This window comes from Dermacentor variabilis, chromosome 7 (assembly GCF_050947875.1).
Source record: "Dermacentor variabilis isolate Ectoservices chromosome 7, ASM5094787v1, whole genome shotgun sequence".
In the NCBI taxonomy this organism is placed as follows: domain Eukaryota; kingdom Metazoa; phylum Arthropoda; class Arachnida; order Ixodida; family Ixodidae; genus Dermacentor; species Dermacentor variabilis.
The window spans coordinates 48985582-49013554 of NC_134574.1; positions in this window are offsets into that span (position 1 = coordinate 48985582).

The window sequence follows — 27973 nt, forward strand, 5'->3', positions numbered from 1 at the left end:
TAATGAACGCACGGAAATCACCGGTGATTCTAAGCAAAACACGGGGTGAGTGTAGGTGATATGGCTTGACGAATGTCTTCGTCCTTTGTGCAGATTCTTCTTGTGTTGATTGAGCCTTACTACAAAATTTCTTCCCAGAAACGGAACATTCGTCTGAAAAAATGGCTCTTCCTCTTGTTATCTATAAGTTTGACTTCCTGAGAGCTTATAACGCACAGGAAAATTGTTTTTCGGGTAGATATACGTGAGTGCATCATGATCTCGTCAATCGTCAATGCGCATGTTACAAAACTTTCCCAGGAACTCATATAGAATGTCATTGAAATTTTCCAAACCAAGCTGCAGAATCCCTATTGGAAAACCCATTGCCAATGGAACCCAGTGCGCCGTATTATGGGCGCAGTGCAACGCGGTGGATGCAGGGGCGCTGGGAAGGCGCGCCGCACTGGGAGGCACTGGCCACTCGTGCGAGAAACAGCTCTAGTGCGTTAAATATACGGTGCCTGCACACCGTATATATATTTTTTGAATACAGAAAGCAACAAAGAGCGTTTCAGTGCAATAAAAAAAGAAAACAGAAAACGTAAAAAAAAATACTGCTCCGAGCAGGATTCGACCTACGGATCCCAACGCCGGCACTTTACCGCTACGCCACACCAGCAAACGGAGAGAAAGAGGGACAATTTGCCATGTCAACGCCGAGAAGCAGTTTGTTTCGGTCTCGTACAGACATGGTTGATGCGCTTTTGCCAGCAACTAAAACTCACGCCTGTACCAGAAGGAAAAAGTTGCTGTCAGTATTCAGCAGTATGCTTGGAAGTGCCACAACATCAATTTTCACTTGCGATTGCTATTTTACCTTCGAAAAAAAGACCTAAATGGACCGCTGACCTGGGATGGCGTATGGGCTGTTACTGCCGATTTCGATAGCCATTTAATAGCCATTTCTTGTTCTTCACGCAAACGATATGCAACGTTTCCTTAGTTCAATGATGCCTTTCACTAAACATGCCTGTCTAGTCATATATCTTCGTCAGAGAAGCGCAGGCTAGTGCTGGGAGCCTTTGGCGATAGCAGATACACCTGTGTTTATGACGCGTCACATCAGCGGTCATCGCTTCTTGTGCTGGCAGTCTAGACACGAAAAAATTGTTTATTTAAGAACACCGATGCGAAATCTGAAATATAGAGCGATTTATCCTTGTTAGATTTCTTGATTCCTGAACCTAGAAGCGCCGATAGCGGGAAGACGGACTCGGCGGATACGCTAGGCCTAAGCTTCGGTGGGGACCGATCTCGGCGCGGGTAGCTGGCGAAAGCTAAAATGTGCGTATTTGAGCCCCAGAACTTTTTTTAGTACAATAGGGAAAGTGGAAGCACACGAATCATTTCAGCTTTGTTATCGGTGCGATAATATCAGTCAGCGATAAGCTTCGAACTCGGGGTGCGTTCGCGCGCGTCTGAACTACTTTCGCATTTCATGTTCACTCCACAACACTGCGACAACGGCGACAACTCCCAGTCATATGTTACGTACGAATTACTAAAGAACTCAGCGTCCTCTGCGTTAACGTGGTTTCGTTCAAGAATTTAGCTATCCGTCCATTCAAAAGTGATTAAAAAAAAAAGGAAAGTGATATTCAGTTTCAAATGTCCATGAATAAACAGGGCTGCTCAGGCACCTTTATTCCAAGCTGCGACACGAAATAGGGTTTTATATCCCCTAGATATAGCGTTATTTAGGACAAGAGACTGGTATCAAGCGATAAAATTGTATAAAGAATTTAATATTCAGCAGCGCTCGTCCTTGCGTACTGGAACCAGTGCGGCACAAACACAACCAGCGCAGTTTCCAGTGCAAACCAGCGAACTGCAGCGAGAACAAGCGCCTCTACAGCACAAACCATTGCGCTCCAGCGCCATGGCAGTGAAACCAGCGTCTCTTCCAGTGTGACCCAGCTCTTATCCAGTGTTCTCACTGGTGTCTCAGTGAGTCCCAGCGAGTGCCAGCATACCCAGTGCGACCCAGCGCCAAAAAGCGCGTTGGTTTCACACTGGAAGACACTGTTTTTTGCAATAGGGATTCTACCAAATCAATGGTAAATGGTTGCACTCGTACGCACTGAATGTCATTGCAAAAGCAGTGTATTGCTTGCAGTCTTCTTGTAGTGGCCCCTGTCAGTATACAGATATACAGATATGTTCTAGAAAATTTGTTAGCCATCAGTGTCACAACCATCGTCAGCCACCATCGTCATCAGTGTTTCTAACTCTTCGATGGTAATTTTCAACTACACACAAATTAGGCAAACATTGTCCGTCAATGGCCCCTTCGTCTCTCCAAGAAATATTCATCTTCAAACACTTCATATGAAATCTAGCTAAAATGATCATGAACTCCACACCCTGCATGACAACAGCATCCACTTTCAGGTGACGCCCACCAAATAGAACTTGTACTTCCGTACAGTGTAGCAACCTTCTAGTTTTTTACATCATTGATCTGAACACTAACTATTCCTTCCTACACCTAGCTCTATTGGACAACTTATTTGATTACCAGGCTTACGGAAGCTCCGGTATCTACCAGTGATTCCACACGTTCTCCACTTAGCATCATTTTAACGTAGAACACGTTTCATTTCAAGGTATACATTTTCCACGTTTTCACAATGGTCGGACACGGTGTTGAACTATTCTACCATTTCGTTCTGTCCGGGAGTGCTCAGTGTTAAGTGGGCCTTTTGAGGGGATTATCAATCTGACGATAGCTGGGCACATACTTAAGCCAAGCAAATGAGTCATCCGTGGTGATTGGATGATGCACACGAACATTTTTTTTTTGCAATTCATTGTTATGCCTTGCATTATCAACGGCTGGATGATAGAGAGCGATAAACTAGGGTTGACAATGTAGATTAATAGTCTCATTTAGAAAAAAAAATAATACGGCCATTGTCCCTTCTCTGCGTCTAAAAGCTATTGCCTCGTCCGATCTGTCCATCGGATTTTGCTCAAAGCGGAAAGAAAACTATCTTTCCATTTGAAGCAGGGTTCAAGGCATTGGTTTGCGAATCGCCTGTCACAGCATTTTCTGGCAGTGCCAGATAAAAACCAGCATGTTACACACTTTGTCGTCCGATCACGTGCACAGGTTTTGCGCACATGCGTTTTAATAAAATATGAGCCACAGGTTGGCTGCATTGGACGTCCCATCAAAATAATCAGGCTTAATCTATCTTCGACGTTGTTTCTGTGTTTTGAGTGAGTCACAAACTACTTCGGGAATCTGTCGCTGTTACTCATTCTGCGTAGTCAGCTGCGGCAACAGCGCTTGTGGCATGAGCTTAGTCACGTTCTTGGAATTTATTTCTGATTGTCGCGGATACATAATATATAATCTACGTAAATTCTGATTCAGACATAGAATCATCGATGCGTGCCACAGCTTTCTCGACGAGGGCCACTTCGCTCAGTTAACTCTTCTCAGTGCGGATGCGTAGCATTTCCGACCAAGTCGCTGATTCCCGAAGAAGCACTGGGTCTTCACCCGCAAGCTGGTAGGTCGCCCAACTGTCATGGGCGGGTTGCGCCTGAATCCGGCGATGACCTCTTGCTTGAAACCACTCATCAAGAAAGGAACTTTTTCTCTTCTGGCATGTGAGGGTCGGCGTGTCGAAGAGGCGAGTTGTCGCCTCCGTAAAGATCACGATGTTCTCGTTCGGCAGCTACATGCAGGCTTCCACTAGAGCTTGGACTCAATCTTTCCTCAGGACGCTCGTGAAGATCTGCACGAAGCCGTTGCGGAACAGGTCCCATGGATGCTGTTGCGGAACAGGTCCCACTTATTCAGGGTTGGTTGCCGGTTCTCAAACCATGTCCAAGCAGCACCTTCTAAGGCAAAGTACACATGTCGGAGCTTGTCGGAGTTCCAGCTGTTGAATGGAGCGACCCTTTCATACTTTTGCAGCCAGCTATCTGGTACTTCAAATGATGATCCACGGAAGGTCGCTGGCTCCCTGGACGGTTGCAGCACGATGCGGGATGCTGGAACTGCCATTGGGGTTGACTTGACGACGATCTTCCTAGTCGTCTCAGACAAAAGCCCGTGTTCCGGGGGCAGTCCTTGCAGCCTGCGGCTACCTGGCTGGTGTTGTCTTTCACGTTCGGGCTTGAATCACGGCTTTGTTAGGGCGTCTGGTTCATGAAAACAAATCACCTCCACCAGATGTCACGTAGTAGTGACAGTGAAGAAGGCAGCAAACCTGTGAATGAGGGAACTAGCGTTTCATTGTGCCAACCTGTTACCACAGAAAGAGGCTAAACTTAAAGCACTACGATAACGGCGAGACAGCAGTTAGAACTATTGATAACGTTCGAGAAGCTTCCAATACAGGCGGCGCGTCACGCGCTGTACGATAACATTTCTTAGATGGTGAAATGTGGTGCCCCGTTCAAGATAAACAAGTACATGTGCCAATGTGTTCTTACCAACGTTACTCCAAGTCGCATGGTCAGCTGCGCCAAATATAAAGTGCGAGTTAACATACACCTATTTACAAGGATCCATCTTGACCGCTTCCTTGTGTTTCTCCCCTTCCTGTTCTTCTTGTCTCTTCAGTACTCTCCTTCTTCGCCGGAACATCACATCATTGTGTTTACTTATTACGCCATGGAATATTCACGTTGCATGGGTAACGATAACAACAAAAAAGTACTAGAGGTGGTGCTATACAAAGAAGTATTGCTGAGTAGTGTGCGTAAATATTCATGCAGTAAATCACACGACCACAAGTATAAACATTTACGCTCATTTTTAATTTCGTAAGAATCCCTAATGTAAGTGCGATTGAACCTCAACAAAACTTCTTGATGAGGCTTTCATGTTTGTATCTGATTTCACGACGCTGAGAATAACGAGATACTACTAAATTACTAATATTAGTTACGCCCTCAATCTCATGTGATCGCTGAGCTAAGAACCATGTATAACAATAAAGTATTTATTGACAGAACTGAACATAGTTCACCCGGATATGGCGGAAGTAAGGGGATCATACCGTTATATACTGCGCATATGATATGCGCACCTTTACTGATAGCTCAGTGTAGGCGTAGCAGACACGTTACTTTTGAAAGTGGCAAAACTGCTCACGTGACATCCCTTTACAAAAATCTCACTTAATTTGGGCGCTACCTCGAGTGAAAACCACGTACACAGAGCGAGCACAAACGCCAATAGTTGGACTTAGCAAACGAACCGAAGCTACTGTTATCATTCGCTATTCTTGCCTATCGTAGTCAGCGCTATTGTCCTTACTCTTCTCATAGCATGCCCACTCACAGGACATTAAAGAGACCGACCCATAAGATATTATTTTCACCCTCCTCAATATTTCTAATGAAATGTTTTTGTTCGCTTGCCTTTTTCAGTGAAATCATTTATGCCAATAGATTTGCTTCTCTTGTTCGCAGATAAACATTGAAACATATAGGATAAAACGAAGTCTGCAGTGGTTTGAAATGAAGCAAAGTCGAAACGGGACAAAGTTATAACAGAAGTAGAAAAAATGCGTGCTACAGGACGCTGTAGTAAGTAGGATCTGGGTCACAAGATTATTTAGGTCATTCCAATTTCAAACGACACCCACCCAAGACATAACTCGTTTTTTCTGACGCAAACACAGGGAGAATTGCAAGTTGTGAAATGCAGTTTAGAAAGTATAGAAAGGGCACCTTGCCAAACATATAGGAAAATTTATAAAGATTAAATATTTGAAAAATCACTAAGTTCTGATTCATCCAATTTGTGAAGCCCCACAGACCAAGCAGACTTTTAATGAATAGATGCAAGAGTATAAAATGCAACTGGAACAAATTTTTTTAATAAGGAAGCCATTGCACGAAATCTAAAAGGTAATGTTTGCAAACCAAGTTGTAGAGTTAGCACCCGTCTAAAATATTAATGTTGAGTTATAATGTAGCGATAGTTTATTTGTCCCTATCAGCCTTAGAGAAAATTCGAGAAGAAAACAGAACATGGTCAGCTTTAAAATTATGGGTTATGTACAGTGAAACATCGAGTCGTAATTAAATGCCTTATTAGTGCGTCGACAAATTGCCAGTGCTAGTACCGCAATGTCCCGCAAGAATGACACTCCGGTTTGCGGAACATCACGCGAGATGAGCGTATAGGGGTATGAAATTACTCCTAAACGGTAATAGCCAGTAAAAGTCGGGCTAAAAACAAGGCAGTACCTTATTATTCACTGCTTAGCAGCTCTTCGTGTAAAGGTGGGACGTATGTAAGCACTTCTGAGCGTGTATATTAAATATATACCTGCTCACAAATATTGTCGCCGTTGAACATTATCTGAGAATATCTCGCTGATGTGTCAGTCCAGGCAAATATTTTCCTTGAGTGATCGTAGTTTAGATTTAAATATAGAGCAAGGTAGCTTTGCTTACCTAAGTATACCTAAATGCGGGTACCGACTTTCTACGTGATCAGCGCAGAAGCTGCAAATTGTGCTGTTCTCATCCGCGCTTTCACCATAACAACTTCCTTAATTTCTGTACCTTGTTAGTCGTTTTCAGAAACAACGTCTTCTCCTTTATTAGACGTGAAAGATGGTAAGTTTGCTGCAAAAAGAGCCACCTGTCCCAAATGCTAAGTTAGAAAGGAAATGAAAAGAACAAATGCAACACACTGGAAGAAGTAGGCAAAAAAATAGCAACACTAACAGGGTAGGTCCGTGCATCACGAATATAATAGAGAAAGAAATGCACCAACACTAGAAGTAGCACACAAACCTGTAAAGGTCGCGACGATGAACGAAATTCAGCGTCACCACATTTTGACAATATAGAAAAAATAGGCCATGTTATGCGAACTGTGGGAATAGATAGAGGCGAACCTTAGTTGAGCTGGCAGCGTGAAATGGGGCAACCTAAACAGAAACGCGTTGCGTATTTCAGCTACGAACACATCCTGCAACCGCCCTTAATGGTGACTGCAGACCTCGCAGAAATACGACACAGCACCGCCGCTTACAAATGCACTTAACTTTTGGCTGCCACAAAAAGACAGCTTCATTAAACAAGGGCTTGCATCTCAAAAGTCCGTCTTAGATTTCATTCAAACAACCGGTCTCTCTAACGTCTCATTGAAAATGCCGTTTTCTGTTCAGAGACAGTGTGTGCAGAAGTCGGTTTGCTTACGCTACCTTTCGGCTTGCGTTTTTGCTGAATCGACAAAATGCCAGAGAATATGTTGCCACGTTAAACAACTACCTTACCATGGCCTCCAAGATCATAAAATTGGGTGATTATGACATTTCTGGCTTGCATTTTCTAGGAGCTGCCAAGTTACACCTCCCGGGCGACACAGAAGCCTCCTATCCTAATCACCAAGTGATGGGAACGGCACGTGTGCGTTGGGTTATTGCTCAACCAGCGACGGTGTTACCATGTGCTACGAGTATTATGATTTCCTGTTTCATCTGGCATCTTCCTTCCTTCGCCCTTTTTCTCAGTATGAATCCACGCCAGCTCGCCCTTCGGCATTTTCCTGGAGTGCCTTTCCTGCGAGAGTTTTCTTGCCACCGTCAGGTGATGCAACCCAGGAAATTCAGCAGCCTCACGAGTTCCCCACTAGGTAACAATTGCATGCAGCGGGCCGCGGCTGAAGGAGACGAGGATCGGCCAGGCACGAGAGGAACGCCCCATGCTTCCGGGTCCAAACGACGGCATGCAGCACCGCTGGCCAGCCGCCGCCATTCGTTGCCGCTCATAATAAAAGGTAGATGGCCCGCATCAACCGTCCACCTACAATTGGTGACCTGCCGACGTGATTCACCTTCTTCCTGATGACGGCATGGCTGAATGTCCGTATGGCTGAAGCACCACGCCGCTACGCTGAACCGCCTGCGTATGGATCCGCGCCAATATTTATATACAAGTAGTTTATATTACGCGAGGGCCCGGTCAATCACTAACTGAACAACCAACCCAGCACGAACGTCACGATAGTAGCGAAGGAAGGTTCGCTAGAGAATCTGTGCACAAAATGTCGTTGACAAATGTAAGAAGCCCATAAAGCACTATACGCTGCTCCCTTCTTCTTGAGGTATGATTAGGGTCCCAGCAGTTTTTGTAGAGGCAAAGGAGGCATATCTATGGTGTTTAGATGGCTTCGAACGATATCTCGCTGCAGGTCATGTTGTGGGCACTGTATGAGACCGTACGCAATACAAGCTTCGGTTGTGGTACAATGCGGATACTCATACTGCGGAAAAAAAGGGTATACCTTAAGGCACTGTCGTCGCGACGCGCGGACGAGAAGACACGTGGATATTTTCATATTTCACACGCTTTCTTTACACACGCGAGAAAAAATAACTGCTCGAGTCATAGCAGACTAAAAACAACTGAAACGGTTGCTTTAAAACGTCGTAATTACTTTTCCATAAAACTTCGCGCCCTCACTTCCATAATGAAAACATTTGTTAATTGGTCTCATCTATTTGTCAATATTTAAATTATTAAAAAAGTCCTCTTGATGCGGTGCGCCATTGCTGAAAGAATACCTTCAGTTGCGTCCTCGTGTACACTAGATTTCCTTTTTAGGAGCTTCGTTAACGTTACTTTGGATAACTTGTATAACGAACGTAACTCAACATAGTCTAACACAGCGTAACATAACATAACTTTACATGATATAGCAAAGGTAACTTATGACATATAAAAGAACACCGACATTTCTGGAAGTCAGGATTACTAAGAATGCGTTAGCATTCAAATAAAAGGAGGCGGACACATGCATAACAGCAAACAGGATTGAAGAGTGCACATGCCACAAACCAGCGCTTTATAACTTAACACCAAAAAGATTATTGCCATTTCTGGAATGACATCATCAATTTGATTCACGTGCTGCTCGAAAAGTGGGCAAATGTCTATGGAACATGTCAATATGGTTTGAAGGCTCGTGCAACATCCGCATAGTCCTGGCATACGAACCATTTGAGACGCCAGCATTAGAGCGCTGAAAGGTCCGGACGCCTTAGTTGTTTTTCACAAAATTTCTATACTCGCCTTATCGAATACTTCTGTACAATAAATGATAACATTTTCAAGCTTCCATAAAAAACCAAGTCAGCTTTCGTGCGCCTGAAGTAAATGTCTTCTAGGCCGAGTGAGGACTGAGAGCGAGGCTGTTAAACATCGCCGACCTGCCAGAAGCACGGATATTAATGTAGTGAGAAAACATTTGCTCTTAATTCTGCCCAGAAAATCTTTGTTAGACCAGCGATTACTGATCCAATCAACAGCGCCGCCTCCCAGAAGAGGTTGGTGGAGGATTTGTACAGTATAAGAAGCAGGCCAGAATTTCTGAACGACCACGAGAGTCAACTTACAGTGCTCAGGCTGCGAAGGCTAGGCTTAGGGATGAATTCGATGTGAGGCGAGAAGGTGAGCTTCCAATCAAAGACGATTCCAGGAGGGTTGCGATATAAGCTTGTTGGTCGGTCATCATTGAAATGTATCTATATAGCGCAACAAAACAAGGACACAAGAAGAAACGAAGACGAAGCCAAGCGCTAACTTTCAACAACGAAAATTTTACTTCCGGCATCGGTCATACCTATACCCTTAAATAGGAACGTGCACACTGTGATAGCAACCATGAGGAGGCAGTTACACACATGACACCATGAAAACAATCTAAAACCGATGCGACAGGAAAATACAGGAACATCTAAATGACTTATGGTCGCTATCACAGTGTGCACGTGGTTGTTTGGGGGTATAAGTATGACCGATCTCGGTAGTAAAATTTTCATTGTTGATAGCTGGCACTTCTCTTCGTCTTCATCCTTCTTGTGTCCTTGTTTTGTTGCGCTATATAGATACATTTCAATGATGAGTCCAGAAACCGTAACTTCGCAATTCTGACAGAACGTGACTTTAGCCAGATGGTAAGGAAAGGTAAGCTGAGGCATCTGCTTTGCCTGCGTCCGACATTGCTCTCACCTTTGGGCCGTTTATAGTCTGTATTGCACGCACCAATCAGCAAGAACATACATGTCTTGCTGAACTAGAGTGCGTTGCGACGGCTGCACATTTTTTAAGATGTATTTATGATGTGCGCGGATAGCAGAAAAATACGAGATATTATGCCATGACATACTCGTCGTGGGCAAACAGGTTTTAGTGGGCTAAATTAATGTAAATGTTGTACAAGTCATATCCAAATTCGTGGGGCCGCAACATTCATATGAGCACCGATTACCAGCAAAGCTATTTAGGATACATAGGTGGATACATACATGGGCTGCGTACGTTATGAAGTGATGCATTTTTGTCATACGATACCACATTACGCCGACAAAAGCACCGCCGCGGCAACCGAACCTCCAATGCATCTGCCGCAATCCCTGATGTAGCCGTGCCGGCAGCGCCAGTGCGCATGACTTTATAAACACAGAGGCGCTGGCCCAGGGCACAGACACCGTCGCCACCACTCTTTGGTTTTCTTCTACCCGTCCGCTAAAATCCCTTGATAATTTGAAAGCACCGTCGCTCTTTTTGGTTGCTGCGGGTGTCCCCCGCGCGGGAACCAATTTCCACCCCATTTTTTCTGCACGACCATCGGCCTCCTTTCCGTTGCCCGGATGTTGCATTTTGCTTTTGTTTTTCTTTTTCCTTCACGCCATCTTTCTCCTTAGCTCGGCTGGTCCGGCGATTTATCTAGGCGTAGATAACGTATACGCTGTGTTTCCTGCTCTGTGTGCTAGCGCTTTGCTGGACTGTTGCGGATATAACAACAGCAAGAAGCCTGATGATGGCTATGCAGTCTTTATGATACCACAAGGAACGGGTGTGCGCTTACGCAGAAGGAGTAGCTGCGTAACATTGGCAGAAATAACTGTTCCAACAAAGAAAAGTGATGTTTGTAAGGTAAGGATTCTTTCTCATTGATCGTATCAAACCATCCCCTAATGCCTAATTTTTTTTTCATTCGTCGGGCCTGCTCATCAGCGTGTTACCGTGGCAATATGTACGTCACAAAAAATGAAGTTGTACTCAGCATACTGAATATTCTGCTGGGAATCGTCACGTCGCACGTCGTCATATGTAATTCAGTCGAAAATGCAGTACTACAGGTACTGCTTTCCGCTGCGGACAAATATGTGCGAAGACGAAGATACGGCCTCTCGATCGCACTTTTCGGTGTTGTTAGGGTACGTTGCCTTTTCACTGAAACTTAAAATAGTGGCTTGTGGAGGGGCTTTCTTTCCAGCTTACTGGGATGTGTGCGTCAGTCAGACTCAATAAGTGCAGGCCCTGAAAAAAACTAATACCAGGTATACCTGTGGGAATGCGGGTTATGATCGCCAGCTAGTCTGCATTGCCTTTTCAATGCGTAGGCATTCTTTGGCGAGACGCTGGCTCAATCACGCGATAAGTGTAATGCCTTGTATCTGCACAAAAAGGCGTAATTTGCACACTTAGAGCACTTACTCGTTATAATTGCACTCTAAGAAAAAAGCGAGTAAAAAGTGAGTCACGGCAACTTGACTCTCTTTTTTCTTACGAAGACCCATTTTCGCGCGGGTAGAGTCGCAAAACAAGAGTCAACATTTGTGTGTGGGTCGTTTGACTCTTAATAGCACGCGAAGAGTCGTCGTGCAAGATCGCGACTCCTCTGATATTCGAGATGAGTCTGGCGAGAGAAAGATTAAAATGCAGGAGAAGAAATACTGGATAACGTCTTATGTTTTAGGCAGGCCCTCGGTTTCCTGTCCTGATTGTAATGCGGTGTATCATTCTTTCGTCAAGCTTGTCATGTTCTGCAATTACATCGAACTCTAAATATCGATTTTCCTTGAACATGTTTGTTAATATCTCACACGCTGGCATCCTATGCTAAGGAATACCCAGATTTGTCAAACTGGATTCTGACCATAAGTAAATCTAAAAAATATAGCATTGGCTACTACAGAGAGCACAGCAACGAGATAAAAAGTTCAGTATAGGCGCACTCAACAGTGTCGATTGTAAATGTAATTGCACAACGTAAAGTTAAATTTTGAGGATTTAGGTTCCAAAATCAAGATCTTGTTATGAGGCGCACGGTAATGGAAAACTGCAGATTTATTTTCAGCAGATCGGGTTATTTAACGCGCACGGAATGCACAATATACGCGCGTTTTCGCATTCTGCCCCCATTGGAACGCGACTGCAGCGGGTGTGATTGTTCCCGTTACCTCGAGCTCAGCAGCCCAACACCAAAGCCACTGGGCTACCGGAGTGCGTTGCGTTCCGCGACCAGAAACAAACATTAACGAACGCAGCACTGCTTTTGAACCCCCTAGAAATTTAAAAAGAAAAATGTAGCAGTTTCCCCCCAATGCTGCATGAACCACTGCACGAACAACTGCACGAACCAAGGTTCGTAGTTTCATCACCTGAATAAACTGCAGTAAACAATCGCTTACTCCGTAAATTAGCAAGCACGGGGTCACACGCGCACGTGCAAACATGAACAGATTTCACTCAATGACCGCGAACACTCGCTGTCACAGCCTCGGCGTGATGAAGGGCGCGAACAGAGCGGACAGAACACTGCTGCTGCCTCATCCTTCGAAGCGCCTCCGAAACTTGAAATGGCGCAATAAAAGCGCCCTTCCCCTCAACCCCCCCCCTCCCCTCGCCGCTTTGCACCCATCGGAATTTATCTCCAAGACAGAGCGTTGAGACAGTTACTGCGCTGCACTTTACCCCAACCTTTCCTTCCCATATACAAGAATCTCCTTCTCTCTCCAAGACAGAGCGAGAGTGGCGCCAGACCGGGCTAGAGCAACGGCCAGAGGAGAAGCGTGCTAAATAAGCGCCTCCTTTCCCCGGCTTGCGCGCGTTTTATCACGTGACCACCTATAGATACTTGGGGCACCCATCCAGACACTATACATCTCGGCTCGCCCTCGTACACTTCTTTTAACGCGCACAGCTAACGGCGCAGGATAGGATCTTATCGCACTTGACTTTATGCGTAAGGTCACGGCAACACCGACAGATATATTTCGACGGTTGTGTCCATATAATTGCTATCGCAAAATTCGCAATAAATAGAAAATTTCACTAAGGACCAACCCCGCTGCTTCTCCATGTCGTGATATAGCAGTGAACGATAGCTGTAGAAAATGTGTTGCTAAATCTCCGCCAAATGACTACGCTCCCATTTGGTGATCGCGGCACACAGTCGCAAGAACTTGTGGAGGAAATACCGGAGTTCTGGCAGCTTCAGGTGCACTAGATCATTCAGTAACATGGGTGGCTTTGTAGTTCTACCTTACATCAGAGCAAACTGCACTCGACAGAAATCAAGGGCAGCCGCACCATTATAGCTAAGCAAATTGAGGACAATTACGCCGCGTCTTCACACTTCGAGCACGCTCCGACAGCCCAGCGATTGATATTTCAAACACAACCACACTCGGACGAGCAAATTTTGCTTCTGCCAAGTGAACGTAGCGGGTATTTCAAGACGCGTGTTAAATTCATGGCTGTTTCATTCGTGAACATTACTTAAGTAACGTAAAATTATCAGTGAGCAAAACAGTTTTTATTTCAACGCAAGGAAACAAAACCGAAACTAGCGCAACTGTTTTGCCCAGTTGTGCAGACACAAAATGATCCAAAGCCGAAGCCGTCAGTAGCATGACGCCATTTTACAGTTGCGCTGCATCACGCGCGGGTACGTTGTCGTTGAGTGGTTCTGAAATCGCCGCGTTAGGGGCGACTGCAACCAGGCGTTGCGGCAAGTAACGGTGGGAGCTTCTGTCCGTGCTGTGTGATTGCGACGAGGGGGACCGCCGCCAGTAGCAGCGTGTCGCCTATTTCGTCTTTGCCGACATCACGTAAGTGCAGCTCGCCGGACCGTCACAAGCGCCCGAAGTGCTGCGGTTTGCACAGCATCTTTTATTGTGATATGGGAGATCGCAACGGACAGAGACGACCAGATGCATACGAACGACTACCAGCGGGGAGTGACCTGTGCCATATTTCTCTTAACGTCTCAGGTAAGCATATCAGCTTTTGTTCCGAGTTTACAAACGGCGCGTACTCGGCCCTTCCGGTATGGCTACATTTTGCGCCACGTTTCTCTTGGCAGTTCACAGACGTTTCTTAGGCATGCGTGCGCGTATGTATGCGAAAATACTACTGACCGACGGAAGCCTCAGGAGAGCATCTGAAATTATTGCAAAGCTGTACTGCCAGGAGAAACACCGTTCTTAAGGACTTTAGTGACGAGTGGCCTGTCGCATCGAAAAATACGTAGAATATCAAGTACTGCGTAACTTGAAGTGTAGATACAATACTAGCGCCAGTGTGACTTTCGCATGGCGAAGACAGGTAGTCGAAAAGGCAGCTTGTGTATTCTGAAGATTTACTAGCGCTTTAGGTATATTACCGCGAATAATAAAAGCGCTACAACGCTGTACGGCAGTGTCAGGCGATGTGGCAGCACAGAAATTTTAAGAGCGGTAAAGCGGCTGCATGCACAAGCGAACAGACACAGCGCTTTAAAAGCGCTGAAAGAGAACAAATTTTTTGTGCATTTGGCTGTAAGTAGAAAACACATTAGCTCACAATCTAAGCCTATATATAATGTATTATTTTTACTTAATCTTTATTTTCGCGGTTGTAAATATTTGAAAGCATGAATATGCTGCAACATTTATATAGTAAATCCTACTAGGCTTACAAAACCTGGCTGTGTTATGTGGTGAAATTGTAATATTGCTACTGGAGTTTCTATTTTGAGTCCGGTGTTTTATGAAAAAGAGGGTCTTTTTATTTGTAGTCTTATGTTAGTGCAGATATTTGGCAAGCAGAAATGAGTTGATTGCAAAGTTGTATCTCCCGGTGAGCTGCATATGAACCCAAATTTATCCTGTCTTGGCTATTGCAATGTGCATATAACAATTTTAAGTATATACAGCCGTAGTTGGCTTAGTCGCTGTAGCGTATTTTGTAAAAGTAGAAGGCTATGATTATTTTACTGTTTTCATGCAGAAATACCTTTTTTTCTTGTATCAAGAAACGCTCACAGCATTGAATGAGATGAGGTGTGGTGTATTTTTCTACTAATTTAATAAAGGAAATTTCGTCTGCGGTGTATCAGAGATTAGTTTACTTTCTTTTACTAAACAATGGGTTGTCTCTTCTGCTACTGCTGTTGTTCTGTGTATTTTTGTAATTTTGAAATGTACTTTACTTTAGGTATTCAAGAAATGCCAACATCCAGAAGAAGACGCCATCTTATCCAGCACGTTATGGGTGAGACAGATCGTAGCAGGCACTTTTGCATATCTCATTAGCATATGATGCCATTTGTTGTAATTTTTGTGCCCACTTTCCTGTCTTTATGCATTTTACTATTGTTGTGCAAAGGGTAACAGTTTTACATTTAGACAGAGTAATCGCCCAAAGGGGAGACATGGCTGGAAGAGACAACACACACAAGCCTCCTTTGTCCGTATCTCTACGTTGCGCAGTTACTCTGTTGTTATCTACCAACAAGCCCAAGTTCCTCATCAGCTACATTTACTAATGATCCGTTAGTACAGTTTTATTGACATAACATTGAAAGTACAGAGGTACACAGGAAGACAGAGACGTGAACTGATGAAGAGCCGTTGAACAAGAATTGCTGGAGCCAATATTTCGACAGAGAAGATTTTTCTTCTCAAAACGTTGGCTCCAATAAATTTTCTTGTTCTATCACTATTTACAGTTAAAAGAAAGCATCATTGCTCTTGCTGAAGTATTATGCATTATGGCATAAAAATTAGCAGGGTGAAATATCAGGAATGTCAAAATTCTTGTATATTCCAGTGCTAGAGCGAAAACCAGGAAAACAAGATGTAGAGAATCACATTGTTATTTTTCACTGCCCAGTTTGGCCAGCTTCATTCCGAGCTTGCACTTTGTTGCATTAACGACCACTGGAATTCGTTAATAGAATTACCTTGGTGATTTACTTATATTAAAAGATTTTGAACTTGTATTAATGAAGCTTAACATAATGCATGTAAAAGAATTTACAATGACATTTTAAGGTGGCAGGCGTACAGTTGACTAGCAGGTCACTTGATGGTATGAGCTCAGGTTTAAACCGAGCTTCCATGCACAAACCAGTTACACATTTTTGTTTCATTGTTTGGATTTTCATAAACATAAGTACTGTTTCTTTTTGTCGGGCTTCTAGTTGTGTCGTAGGACCGAACTGTTTATCTTTATTTGTATTGGTAGCCATGTTACACAGACAGCTCAATTTTTATTGTAAATCGTGACATGGTAGGACTAAGAACATTTGTGCAAATTTGTTGCAGGTGCACTCTGGCGGCTCCTACCCCTGCGTCCTGCCACCACCCTGTCCTGACTACGTCCACTAGGGAGTTGGGAGCCTTTGGCGGCTTCTGTTACTGCATCGTGCCGCCACTATGTCCCGACTATGTCCACTAGGGAGTTGGCAGCCTTAGTGATGATGCCAGCAGGCTGACAGCCGACAGAAAAATTCAGGTAAATACCTGTAATTAAGCGGCGTCTTTTTGAGTGAAATGGCTTGTAGTCACTCAGCAATAACAGAAGTAACTTCAAAGCAGTTTAGACTCCCTGCTATCCGTGCAGGGATGCTCAAGTCCATGCATTTTGTCTTAGCCGCCAAGAGGCTATGTGTATTAGGCGAAATGCGATGCAAATTTTGAAACTACAAGAGACCACTTGTACAATTTTTTTCTTGCTTAACACAAAAACTACTTTGATAAAGCTTTACCAATTTAAAAACAATACAATGTACTCTCATACATATTATTTGGCATAAATTTACTAGGGCTGCCTCAATGGTAAGTAGGCCGATAAACGTACGCCAAAACTGACTTCTTTTCCAAGTTCATCCTCCTCTCTCTGCACTGCTGCATAATGTATCTTTCTGATACCATTCTTGCACACAGGCCAAGTCCTAAACACATAGATTGCATAAATTTGCAGCTTTTGCTGTAGGTCACTTCTATGAAAATAAAGTTAATAAGCCATTTTGTCCATTTTTAATCAGCCATAATAAACTGAGTCGTGGCTAATAAGCAGTTAAGTTTTTGGTGTAAGGCCTCTCTTCATTGTCGTTAAAGATTCGGCCCTCTTAATGAAGGAACCATATTTTTGGCTATGCCATTTTATGATGCATTCTTTGGTGCGTTACACAAAATTTGACATAATGTTTATGCCAGTAAAAATTTTTTTTGCTTTAAGTATTGCGTGAAATTGAGATTTGTTCTATATTGAAGGGCCCTCAGTGTTCAAAATAAAATTCCAAGTGGTCGTGCGCCAGGTTGGAACAGCTGGCATGGAATAGCCTACCTACACAAATAGGGAGGGTCATGTACACTTTATGTTAATATACTATTATTGATCCACAAAAGACAAAATTAAGGATTCCATCCTATAAGCAGCTCTTTGCATTCATTTCCACTTTTGCACATTTATATACCTTGAGTCTGGTGACTTGTGTCTGTTTTCATCATCTGCTATGTGCAGAGGGTAAACTTCAGATTTGCCCTATGGTACAGAATATTTTGGGGCTAAATATATGGATCTGTGTTTTTCAGGTTGCCTCGAAATTTTACCCAAGCCATGCCGCACACTCGGGCCAGGCCTCGTGCAAACGACGTATAACCAGGTTCAACGCATCAGGGTCGAGGGAGTCCGGAGATCAAGGCAACCTGCTGTGCAACCAGCGTGCAACCTTTGGTGACCCCTCTACATGTGCTACCTATTTGACAGCTGTGCCTCACTTTCATCTATCCAAACAGCATCACCGACTGTGATCACTTATCGAACCATGGATGAGTGTTGGGGTTGAGTGATTTGAACAGACATTCTATTTGTCTCTTCAAATTCTTTGCAAATATTTCTGTTATTATAATTCATATGTGTCTTTAGTATCTAGTTTTTAATAGTTCCTTTCTCTTAGAATTCTCACCATCAGCTCCTGCTATTCTAATGTATACCTGCCTTTAAGCCCTGTTTCTCGTAGTTCTTTTGTACTTGTGGATGTAATTGATAGGTTCTTAATTCTTGTTGTACAGAAGGCTAAAATGCGAACTTACTGCATTTTTTCTTCCTTTGATAATCTACAGCACTGCAATGTGTTCAAGAAATGTAACATAACACAGGCTCTGGTGCAGGATAAATTTGAGAGCAATATAGAGCACTTATTTCAAGCACCCGTTATTTTTGAAAAACTCAAGGATATAGGAGCACAAGAAAGAATATATTGAACTAGAGAAACATAAATTCCCCTCATGAGTCTGGTAATAATGTGACTTCCTTTCACTGCAAAGATACTGGTACTCGCATACAAGGTTTGAAACATGAAAGCTATGATACCCTTGGCATTTCTCAGGGCTTATTTGCCACACTGACGAATGTCAAAGGCAGCTGCATAGGTTTCATGCACACATTGGTTGTATTACACCTTTTGAGTATTGCATTTCTCAAAAACACGGGTTTGCAACAGTGCTTTAAATAGCAGATGTATTTCCTAATTTTCAGAATTTGTTAGTGCAAGAGTAACGCTACAGATCATGTAAAAATAATTTTACAGACTATATGTCCATGGATGCATGCTTCTTCTGATGATGTAGCAGTGCCATGTGGTCGGGGAATGAATGTCTATTTCAGATTTAAATATTGGCTTCCAGGCCTGGGTTAGTCTCCTACACTTAGTATTCTAGGTCAGAGCCCAGTTAATATAGGAAAGTGAATTAAACTAGGAATTATAAACATCAAAAGATCTTGTTCGGGACACTAATGTAACAATCGGCAAGGTTCTTCGTGCATTCATTTCCACTTTTGCGAGATTATATTTTGACTGGTTTCATTAATGCGAGAACAAATATTTCTTTATTCTCATGCTAGAGTTGGCTGCCCCCATTCGCATACAACCCCTTTACAGCCTAAAGATTCAGTGTGTTAATAGGCTGTTTTTTTGGGGTTTGCGCCGTCAGTGTTAAGGGATGCAAACGGTGACATACAACAGAACGCAGAAAAATGTCTAAGGAATGCAAGCAGGGAATGGGGCTTTTTAGGCAGATGCGTGTGTGTGCTATATATAAAACTCCCTATGGTATGCCTCAAGGTATTTTGTAACCCTTTGGTAGAAACACTGACACCCACTTAAGGGGAAATGCTCCTCGAAACAACTTTTTAAATTATTTGTTCTAGAAATTTGAATTTACGGCCATTCATAGGGAGTTGCGCATGGGACAAATACAACATTGCAGAAAAAGCATACTTAACAGAAGTGCGCAACGCTAAATACTCATTCTTTCACACTGAGCTATCAAAAATCCTTGCTGATTCACCCAAACGTTTCTGGCAAATTCTAAACCCACATGACACCCCTCCCGTTATCCTTACTAATCAATCTGGTCAAGAAGCAAGTTGTTCAGAAAGTGCCAATATATTTAATACAGCCTTTTCGTCTGTCTTTACAAATGAACCTAACCCTACTGAAACAGAACCGTTTTCCGCTAGTTTACCAGAAATGCCACCCATAAGCATTAGTTTCGCTGGTATCCTGTCCTTAATTGAAAAAATGAAATTGTCATCTTCTACTGGTACGGACGAAATAAATTCCAAGCTCTTGAAAAACACTAAGCACATATCTGCCGAATTTTTACTGTTACTGTTTTCCCAGTCACTTTCCTCAGGAATTCTCCCTTACGACTGGAAGTGTGGGAAGGTCATTCCAGTTCACAAAGCAGGCAACAGAGACTGTCCGTTAAATTACCGCCCCATATCTCTAACCAGTGTGTGCTGCAAACTCATGGAACATATCATATACTCTCAGGTCATGCATTTCCTTGATTCTAACAGCTTTTTTAATCCCTCTCAACACGGATTTCGAAAAGGCCTCTCATGCGAATCCCAACTAGCCCTTTTTCTTCACGACCTGAATGCTAACCTCGACACTAACCTACAAACAGATGCCATTTTTCTTGACTTCACCAAGGCTTTTGATAAAGTACCACACAAGCGTCTGCTAATGAAGCTCTCTCAACTAAATCTGCCACACGACGTTCTAAACTGGATCGCCCAATTTCTGACTAACCGCTCTCAGTTTGTTTCCCTTAACAATGTAAAGTCTGACTCGCTCCCTGTAACGTCCGGCGTGCCGCAGGGATCTGTCCTCGGCCCACTTTTATTTCTAATATATATCAACGACTTGCCTAATAATTTATCATGTAACATCCGCATGTTCGCTGACGACTGTGTTATCTACCGCAAAATAACTAACATATCTGACCAAACAGCCCTACAAAATGATCTTAATAAAGTGTTAGACTGGTGTAACCGCTGGCTAATGACCCTTAATCCTAACAAATGTAAATTAGTTTCCTTCCACCGCCGCAAAAACCCACTCCAATTTCCTTATAAAATCGCTAACATACCAGTTGGAACAAGTGAATCCTATAAATACCTTGGTGTAACATTAACCCCTGATCTTTCCTGGCGCACCCATGTCACGAATATCATTTCATCGGCTAACCGATCATTAGGATTTCTAAAACGTCATCTGCGTCACTCACCCTACCACGTAAGACTTTTGGCTTACCAATCGTTAATTCGACCCAAACTTGAATACGCATCACCAATCTGGAGCCCTCACCAAGTTTATTTGATTAACGCTATCGAAGCAGTGCAAAATCGTGCTGCTCGCTTCATTCATTCTTCTTATTCATATGATATCAGTGTGTCATCCCTTAAGAATGACTCTGGTCTGCCCACTCTTTCGTCTCGCCGCAGGATCGCCACACTATCACTTTACCACAAGTTTTATCACAGTTCTTTCAGCCATCCACCTTACATCGCTCCCGCCGCTCGCACATCCCCCCGCACGGGCCATCCACTTCAAGTCACCCGACCCCGTTCTGGCACCACTACTTTTTCTGCATCATTTTTTTGCCGCGCAGCTTCAGAATGGAATGGCCTTCCCCACGACATTGTTTCAATCACCTGTCCATCACGTTTTATTCAAAGTGTATCCATATACCTGTCTTGTTAAATACCTGTGGCATTTGTAACATCTCTGTACAACCCACCCCTTATGTAACACCCCCTTGTGGGGTCTTTAAGGAAATAAAGTGAAGTGAAGTGAAGTGAAGTTTTATGTAGATTTGAATTGTCATTGGTTTTTGTGTAGCTGGTGTTCTTTAGTTATGTCCTACATAGTGGCAATATATTTTTATGGGCACTTGTTTATAAAAGTTTCACAAATAGTTTCATGCTGTATCTTATTTAGCTAGTTGTAGACCGCAAAGTGGCAATACCTATCCAAACAGCTTGTACAATTTCTGGAACTATGCAAAAAATATTAGGCCACTTCAAATAATTTTTGCAGATTGCAATTTCAATTAGATATTGGTGTTCTGCTTATCTTGAAGAGTATGTACGCGAAATTTAATTTGTGTAGGACAATTATAAGTGCACAAGCTCATTCTCATGCTATTGTGTGAAAAAATTATTGAAGTATTTTCAATAATTTTTTTTCAGAGTACATGAGAGGTATGCAAGATTAGTATGCAGGCCTGCCTGCCTACTAATCTTGCATACTTCTAGTAACTTTATGTGCTGTTTGAATAGATATCGGCACCTTGCAGTCTACAGGGAGTTGAGTTAACTGCAGCACACTGCTTTTTGTGAAAATTTAATACACAAGAAAGTGCCTGCAAATATGACTATATTTTGCTGTTGTGTAGGACATAACTCAAGAAGCAGCTAAACAGAAGCTAATGGAATATATGAAATCTGCATGAAGCACTCTACAATTGTGTCTCTTTTCAAACCTCTAGTACAAATAATATAAATATTTCGAGTAATATTCAATCAGCAAAACGTTCCCATTGCTACAGTGACCTACAACATAGCGATGCAAAGCTTAAGGCAAGTCCTCTTGTCGAAGTGATTCTGGGCTGTCTTCCCAAGGGCTTCTGTTAAAGACGGTGAATTTTCCTGCATTTACCAGAAGTGCAATACTAAAATGTTTGTGAATGTGCGATTGGTATTGGCACACTAACAGAAAAAAAGACAGCTCTGTGAAATGTAGACTTGAGACGTGACCTTGTTGGACATTTATATTTTGACTCCATGTGTTTATGTTGTGTTTTGTACTGAGTGTTTCAGCGGTGACTGCCACTAATTATTGAACATAGCTGCTTCATGAAAGTGCGACAATTTTCACTACCAGAAATTTATAGCAGTGGCAGGCATTTGTCTACTTTGTAAGAACTCGGACTAGCACCAGTTCTGAGATACATATACCCAAAAAGTAATGATCAAATAGATTTCTCTTCCACACAGAATTGTCACACAAGGCTTACAGAAGGCTTTTTGGCAAAGTAATATCTGAAAGAGCAAAGCATGTTCCACCAAGTATGGTGACAAATATTTCAGAGCTGCCAGTCTGAGGACTCCTACAAGCTAACAATACCTTCAGCACTGACTAGCTTCAATAATGGGATGTCAGCGTTTTGCTGAAGTTAATGAAACTTCAAATATTGTGATCTTGTTTAAGAAGACATTTGAAATTAATGTGCAGTTCTAATCCCTGTCGCTTTTGTAAATATTTGCCAATTATTTTTTCAGGCTACAATTTTTGATAATAATGGTATTCATTGCAGAAAGAGCTATTACATGGCATTTAATAAAAAAGGTACTGGTCGTTGTAGATTTTCGGTCTTCAGCATTTGTTCTGTTCCACAACTGTTTCTTGAAATCTGAAATGATGTACCCATCTCTTTGTTAGCGATAAACAGGGAAATGTGTCAGTATGTTTTGTTTAAAATGGAGCTGATCAACCCAATAGTTAGGCTATTCGCTAATTATAAATTACAACGATAATAGTACAGGTCCATAAAAACAGACTGATGCTGAATAACAGCTGTGCCCAGCTACATCCACGCAGCTGTGCCACACAATGTGCATGTGTTCAGAAGAGCCAAATTCCCCAGAGAGAAAGCAGCAGTAACTCATTTTTCGTCATCTTGTACAAGCAGATTATGCGCTAGATGTAATTTATGCTCAGTAAATACATAAGTCAGTCATGTGAGGTGTCTCACTTTAGGTTGCAAGTTGCAACTTCTTGCAATCTTTGTGAGCATGAGTGACTTAGTTGCCTTGGCACATATTGTCAAAAGTGTTTCTTCATCAGTGGGAATTACAAAATTTCAATTACACATAATATTCCCAGTTACTGATATGCTAGACTTCGAGCTTAATTCTCTTATTTTTCATATGTTTATCTACCACGTAGTTTTATCATTCATTGAAACATATCCATGCAATGCACAGTGGCAACCCAAATTATAAATATCTGTTGCTTTCTACCTTGCTCTACAACATTATGAATATACAAAGCAAAACTAAGTTTGCAATTGTCCCCCATAACCAGAGTTTCGCTTAGAATTTGAAAAACAATATTGACATCCTGCTATGGTGTGAGAGTTGCTTTGGGCACCAAGTGAACTGCGTAGCACCTGTGCTAGAGTGCACAACAAAGCAGAAAATCGCACCAGATTGGAATGGCAGTGGTAAGTTAAGAACAGATGTTTTATTTCACACACCATTAATGTGGCTTATCATCTGCTCCTGTTTTGTTTTGTGGGAACGCATACATTGAGAAGACAATTTTTTGCACCAATGTTACCTTAGCGGGACACCAGAGAAAGGTAGAAATCAAGAACAGGTATTCACACTTTGTTGCCCACAGTGTATTATCTGGATGTGTTTCACTCTACAAAAGACTACTGTGGTAGATAATCATAAAGACAAAAGAATTAAAAGAGGTATGTGTCAGTCATCCTTCCATGACTTCCAGTGTTTATAGAAACACTTCTTTCTGTATATGTGCCAAGCCGTAGGGAGGCTTTATGTTACTTAGTCATGCTTTCCAAGTTAAAAATCTGAATAAGGACAGTCACAAAAACATTGTATGAGTGATTTGTAAATGTGGCACCTAATGTAACTTATTTACGTGTGTGCTGAGGGTAGATTACAGCCAGTGCATAATCTGCTCTTACAGGATAGCTTGTGATGAGTAAAAGAAGCCTTCCTCACATCTTCCTCTTTCTTTTGGACAATGGTGCACCATGTGTATTGCTACAGCTGCATGCATGCAGCTGGGTATAGTTTGTTTATGTGTTCTGCTTCCTCCCTTGTCCTCATTATTCATGTGCAATCTTTGCCGTAACAAAATACAGCTACCTGTGCTACATATTTTGTCAGCGTGTTTGCAATATGGCAGGTTTTGTATTAGTGGGTATTGCAATCTGTGAAATTGTCTGTGTCAGCTATTATACTTCGTCTTGCAAAAGTATGTTTGTCAACATAAATAAACAATTAGTATAAATTTTGCTGTATTTATTTTTGTAATATCTGTTGTAAAGCTTTTATACACTGTTGCACGTTGTATGACAGAATAAAATTGATGCACTACTTTTTAATGTGGTATTTTTCAGATCAATTTTCAACTGCCACTAACACGCACAAGTTGTGGGGGAAAAGTGCCAACAAGAGTACCATAAGGTAAGACAGCTGGTCTTACTGTTAGATTGGATTATCAATTGCCGACCAGTTGTTTTCAGCAAGCATAGTGTAACGCATAGATTATGTAATCTAAGTTGGAATATTGTTTATTGCACTTGATTATCTGGGTCTCCTTTGTACATAAGTGCGGCCTTTTTTATTTGTTATGTGTAGCTTACTTGCTTAATATGTTAAATCGTAAGTTCTAAATAAAAACACGTCTCGAAGAACAGTGAAATAGGTTTGACTTATAAATGTTTTGACATTAGAGACTTGTGCAGTGCTTAATTGAACTTCTACATGAGTTACCTAATATTTTGGGGTCTCATTATGGTTCTGAGTTGCATTGCAGTGTCATGCATATGCACCTGCAGGCTACATATTGGATGTTTGTTTAAGGCTGTTTTGCTTGGTTGGCTATTGATTCCAGTTTAATAGTAATGACAACTGTCTTGCTTTCATGGTGATTCTGTGCTGACTAATACATTTGAATTTTCCAGAAGACAACAAAGGGTGATGAAATGTTAACTTATTGTTGCTAACTTGCCACGTCCTTTTTGGCAAGTTTGCTATGGGTTCTTATATGTTGTCTTTTCACAGTAGTCATCTTGAGAACTAGCCGTAGTCGTGTGTACTTACAGCAAAAGTTGGTGACACATTTTGAAAAGCGGCTCGACACTGCCATCCGAGAGTCAAACGACTTACATGGATTAGTTTTTTTACTCTATTTGCAAGAGTCCTGCACCACACACTAAGGGTAACTTGACACACACTGCTGGAGTCGTCAGACTCATCACGCCTAGTTGCCCGAATCCTTGAGCAGTGGTCATGTGACCCTTTATCTTGACTCGTCTGACTCATGCAGAATAGTTGACGGGACTCCCTCAGCAGTAGTCGTGTAACCCTTTTGAGAAGGTTAGGAGACTACTACAAGAGAGTGTGCATGACTATTGTGTGCGGAGTCACGTAACCACCTTGTATCGAGCACAGATAGTCTCGGGACTCTCTGCCGAAAGAGAGTTCGGGTGTCTCCCACAAAGTGTGTCGTATACGTGGCGAGTCCAGACTCTCCGAAAAGAGTAAGCGGTACTCTTTTTTTTCTTAGTGTGATGTGTAAACGTAGGTGATTGATAGCTTCATAAATTACAAGAAACAATTTAGCCCCCTGCCCCGAAAAAAAATTAATATGAAGAGGTACCCATAGATACATATAGCGCTCCTTGTAAAATGCACTGGGGAGATTATAGTAGGGGTGGGACAACTGAAATGTGTGGGTGGGCCAACTTAAATTTGGGTGTTGGCTAACTGAGATACGGAGGTATGTTTACGCATATATATATACAACTGCAGTAGAGCTTCCGCACTCGTTTCAGATCATGAGTTTGCTTTGAATTGTGCCACCACGCATGCATGAGTGGGCGGCGATTATTATTTGGTTTTCTCCCGGAAAAAGGCTATGTGCAGGGGTTGGTGGCATGATCGCGCGCGCTTGGTCACACTGAAATTGTGCAACCGTCGTATTTAGTTTAGAGGTCACAGCGAAACAGCTACATTCACAATGAGAAGACGAACAGATGGACGGACGATGCACTCGCGAATAATTGTTTATAAGAAAGCACGCTGAGTACAGCGCCGGTACTTCCGACGTACGCGACTCTATAAGCACAGAAGCGCCGGCGATGTGCATATGCGCCATCGCCACCCTATTCCCCTTCTTCCCCATGTATTCGGCTGCGCACGCATTCCTTCACAGGATATGGATGCAAGCGGCCCAGTGTAGTCCCTCTGGGAATGCATGCGTGGGATGCATATGGGGGCTAGAAGTAAACACCTTCGCTGTCAAAGAAAAGTTTCGTATGAATGTGGAGAAATGATTTACAAAAAAAAGACAGAAGAGCAGCAGTCCAAGCAGCCCAAGCAGCCCTGCGGCACAAGCTGGTTGCCATGTACGTGCTTCTGGACTGCCCGTTGGAGCTGACATCGTATTGTCGTCCTGACAGGTAGTCCTGCAGCAGGGGCACTTCAGGTGGGGAAGAACGGTTTCATGCAGTTTTGACAGCTACAGGGCATGACTGACATGAAATTTCTTGTTTAGCTCACAATTAACCGCGGTAAACTGACTCCTTCTGTCCGACGCTTGCGATGCGTGTGCAATAAAGGCGCCGAGGCTTTTTTCTTTTAATGGCCCGATATAAAACCAGGTAAATTAGGTAATAGGCTGTTGCGTAGGCTGCAGGCTATAGTTGTGTGCAGCGCGGACTCAAATATTTTTGAGGCAGAGCAAAGGAGAGATATCAGTCTGTAGTTGTGTACGTCTGTATTTGAGCCCGATTTGTGGACGGGAATGACTCCAGAGATTTTCCACGCTATACGGATTGTCTGAGTTTAAAAGTGGCATCTTATTTTAACGGCTGTGCCTCTTTAAATCCATCGATACTGTGAAAATTGTTGACGCAGACTCAAATCGAGGCATGTCAATCTATAAGCAACTTGATTTCGGCCAGCACGGAATTTCTTGAATGGTGATATTGACACGTGTACTTATCTTTATCGGGCAACCACGTTTCGCCGCCTAACAAATGTAATCGCACAGCATGGCACGCGCCTGCATGTATCCGAAGGTTCTGGAAAGTTATCGATGCTTCTATCCGCTGTCTGTCGTCGCCGAGACTTATGTTATCTGATTTCATCACCTGACGCGAATGGTGTAGAACTTTGTGGAAGGCACGCGGGTCCGAACGATTAGTCTGGAACATTCGACGACTGCTCTTTAAAAGCCGACGCGCTTGACCCGCAGATCAGATTTCCGACGATCGCCGACTCTGTTCGCCGCTTTCGTTGTGCTATAGGTGTAGCCTGTTTTATGGGCACAGGTTCGCCCAATAAAATCTAGTTTTGCCTTTCACAGTATTGCTGCTGTGTTCTTAACGTCACCACCACGTGACATCTGGTGGAGGTGCTTGTGCGTTCATGTACCGAACGCCCCCGCAAAGCCGCGATCCAAGCCCGAGGACAGAACCAACATCGCCCAAGACCAGCGTGCTAGCCGCAGACTGCAAGGACTGCCCCCAGATCACGGACTTCTACCTGAGACGACAAAGAAGATCGTGGTCAAGACAACCCCAATGGCTGCCCCAGCGTCCCCCGTTATCCTACAACAACCTCGGGACCCACCAACCTTCCATGGAGCAGCGACTGAAGACCCGGAATCATGGCTGGAGACCTACGAACGAATCGCAACATTCAACAACTGGGACTCCGACGAGAAGCTGCGGCATGTCTACTTCGCCTTAGAAGACACCGCCAGAACTTGGTTTGA